Here is a 3,898-nt window from a genome sequence, read left to right as displayed (position 1 = left end):
ACTTTAATTGCATCACTTCACCAACTGAAAAAAGAGGGGGTAAAGCCCCCTTGCCATATCCAATCACCAAATTCAACAACTTCATCAGTGGAGCTGAATTATTTGATCTAGGCTTTTAGGGGCCTAATTGGAAAAGAGGTACACTGCGGGAAAGACTGGGTAAACTGCTTGGCAACTCCTTATGGTTTCAAACTTTTCCTTACTCTACTGTCACACACCTTGCTATGGCTGGTTCAGATCATAGACCTATCCCTTGCTCCATACAGAATACTGTCAGACCCTCTCATACCCCTTTCAGATTTCATAATATGTGGGCATGACATCCTAAGTTTCTTAAGGAAGTTGATAAAAATTGGGAGTCTAACAATGATGCAGACCCCTGGATCATATTGTGGCTCCTAAAAAAGAATTTAACCTCTTATCTAAAAAAATGGAATTGGGATAGATTTGGAACTGTCAATGAGCAACTTGATGCCATACAAAAAGAAGTTCACAGACTGGAGGAAGGCTTACAAATGGGGATGAATTCTGACTTTGAGGTCCATCATGCTAATGAGAGACTCCTTGCACAAATCAACTAACAGGAATGTTTATTAAAACAGAAAGCAGCTGCCTCTAAATTCACTGACGGGGATAGAAATACAAGATACTATCTTGCTTGTATCAACTACAAGAGGAAGTACAATATGATTCTCAACATTACTAATACCAATGGTCAAAAACTGACCAATGCTGATGATATTACTTGTGATGCAGTACAATACTTGCAAAATTTGTTTACCAGCAATCAGTCTGACAGAAGCACAATTGATGCAGATATACTTTCTAACCTTCAACATTATGTTCAAAGATTAAATCTCACTAATATTCCTTTGTAAGAGAAGATAAAACTTGCCTTAAACTCCATTGATGGTCATAAAGCTGCTAGGCCAGATGGATATACCTCTTATAAAGCCAAATGGGCCAGGACCAGTATGCAAGCTGTTCAAAATTTCTTTCTTGGTGTGGATCCTCCTAGATATTTCAGTGCCTCTACCATCACTTTGATACCAAAGAACCAAAATAGAAAAACTTAGGGGGATTACAAGCCAATCAATCTAACTAATGTGATCTCCAAAATAATCAGCAAAATCATTGTTTTCAGGATTCAACCACATCTCCAATATCTCATCAGTGACAACCAAGTGGCTTTCATTAAAGGGAGAAAAATTACTGATGATATTATACTTGCCCAAGAACTCCTATTAGATTATGACAGAAACTGTAGAGGGGGAAATGTCATTTTCAAGCTTCATATAAGCAAAGCATATGTTACCATCAGCTGGGAATTTATTCTTGACAGCCTATCTGCTAGAGGCTTTGATGAAAGTTTTATCAATTTGATTCACAGATAGTTGAAATGCAATGCTCACTCAGTTTTGTTCAATGGTAAGTGCCATGGCTTCTTTAATGCTACCAGGGGCATCAAGCAGGGAGACCCTTTGTCTCCAACAATTTTCATTCCGGACTATTTGTCCAGACAACTGAATGAGATGTTTACTAACTCACCTCATTTGGCTTATCACCACAGATATAATATCATTATAAGTCATTTAGCTTATGCTGATGATATTATTATCTTCTCTAATGCCTCCAAAAATTCTGTCAGGAGAATATACAAATGTCTTCTACACTTCCAACAGACTTCAGGTATGGCTCTTAACCAACAGAAATGTCAATTCATTGTTAACACTAACTCCACCTCTTAGATCAAGCACTAGATTTTTGATTATACTGGATTTATCCATGCTAATCTCCCCGTTAAATATCTTGGAGTACATCTATTCAAAGGCAGAACCAAACAAACACAATTCCAGGAAATCATTGATCAAATCAAAGCATAACTAGAGAATTGGACTAATTCCTTCTGTCCAATGATGGGAGGATCACTATTTTGAGGAGTATTTTAACTGCAATGCCTTCTTATGTCCTCCAAATGTTCTCCATGCAAAAGGGTACACAAGTAGCTATTAGAAGGATTTTCAACAATTTTCTCTGGTTAGGTCAAAGGAAACAATTCCACTGGCTCTCTTGGTAGAAGTTATGCAAACCTTTGCAGGCTGGTGGGCTTGGCTTTAAAAACTTCCAACATTTGGGTTTCATACAGTTTTACAAAATATGGATCAGATTCAGGGCCCAGGATAGTCTTTGGGCAAGATTTCTAAAAGAGAAATATTGTAGAACTGTGCATCCTGTATTATTCACCGAAAAATTGGGGGATTCCAAATTGTGGACCAAACTATTAAACATCAGAAAGCAAGCTGAGGAACTTTTCCTAGGGGAGTTGGGAGATAGAAAATTTAATTTTTGGTTAGATAACTGGGTTAGCAATGGGGAGAAGATTGAGTGCCTTACCCCCAACCCCAACTATAATTGTCAGGTCAGAGATTATTGTTCAGCTAATCAGTGTAACTACAATATGCTTGACACTATTCTATCTAGTGAACATGTTAGATGGGTTAAGAATACTCCCTTCTCATCTAGTTCCAAAGAAAAATTATTACTAAACAGGCATATTCCCAGAAATTATCTGCCTACATTTATCATCACTTCCTTAATTGGAATCAGATGCCTTGAGGAAAAGCCAGTTGGGGGAAACTCCTAACCCCTTCTATGTCCTTCTTCTGTTGGAGACTGTGGCACTCCTTACTTCCTACTGATGACATTTTAAAGATGAAATGGTTGAGAGGGCCTTCTATCTGTCCGTTATGCTATGCTGCTGAAGAAACCTTGGACCACTTATTTTTCTCTTGTGATTTCTCCTAAGAAATTTGGTCAGGTTTACTCAAGCTTCTAAATATTGATACTTGTAATGGAAGTTGGCTTAAGTTTTTTACTTGTTGGGAAGATTGGCATAACATCAAGCTTTTGTTGATCCCTTGTATTGTGGCTTGGTTTATATGGACATGCATAAATCATATCAAATTTGATGAGCAATTTCCAGTGTCATATTCTATGATACTTAACTGTATCTCTTATATTCAGAAATTGATCAAGTTCCACCATTTCCCCAATGTAATAAAAAATTGGACCTCTAACAAAACTAATTTTCTTCCACACTATTCCATATTAATCTTTTGGAGCCCTCCTCCTACTGGTTGGTTGAAGGTCAACACCAATGGCAACTTCTCAAATGGTTATGCTGGAATTGGTGGAGTCTTCAGGAACTCTCATGGTACCCCTATATTGTATTTCACTGCTCCTACTATGGCTCTAGATGCTTTGGAGGCTGAATTCAAAGCTATTTGTTGGGCCATTAAAATTGCTTGCTACTGTCATCTGGGCCCATTGATTGTGGAAACTGCCTCTACTGTTTGCATTAACATTTTACTCCATGATGAAACTCCTACTTGGAATCTAATCATGTGGAATAGACAACTGAATGCCCTCTTACACTACATGGTGAAATTTAATTACATCCTTAGAGAGGGCAATTGTCCAGCACATTAGCTAGCCGCCCAGGGTAGGAACACTGAACAGTCTTACATTGGCAAGGCACTCACACCAAACTTAAAATTTCTTCTGAATGAGGTTAATAGGGCACTCCCCTACTTTAAAACCCTGTAACTTTTTTGGAGCAGTAGATATAATTGTAAAGCTAATGAGATATATATAGATATATACATATTTCTCCTTACTTTGTTTGGTGTAGCTACTATATATATGTGTCCATATATATATAGAGCATGCAGGCTTTTTCTGTTTTCCTTTTCTTTTGGGAGGGCTTATTTCCCCATTACCTATAACCCCCTTTCGCTATTAACATGTAAGGAGCCATAGTTGCTCTTTCCTGGTAATATATATAAATAAATAAATAAATAAATAAATAAATAAATAAATAAATATATATATATATATA

The sequence above is a fragment of the Phalaenopsis equestris genome, unplaced genomic scaffold (assembly GCF_001263595.1).
Source record: "Phalaenopsis equestris unplaced genomic scaffold, ASM126359v1 Scaffold000142, whole genome shotgun sequence".
Taxonomy (NCBI): domain Eukaryota; kingdom Viridiplantae; phylum Streptophyta; class Magnoliopsida; order Asparagales; family Orchidaceae; genus Phalaenopsis; species Phalaenopsis equestris.
This window is presented reverse-complemented; position numbering follows the sequence as displayed.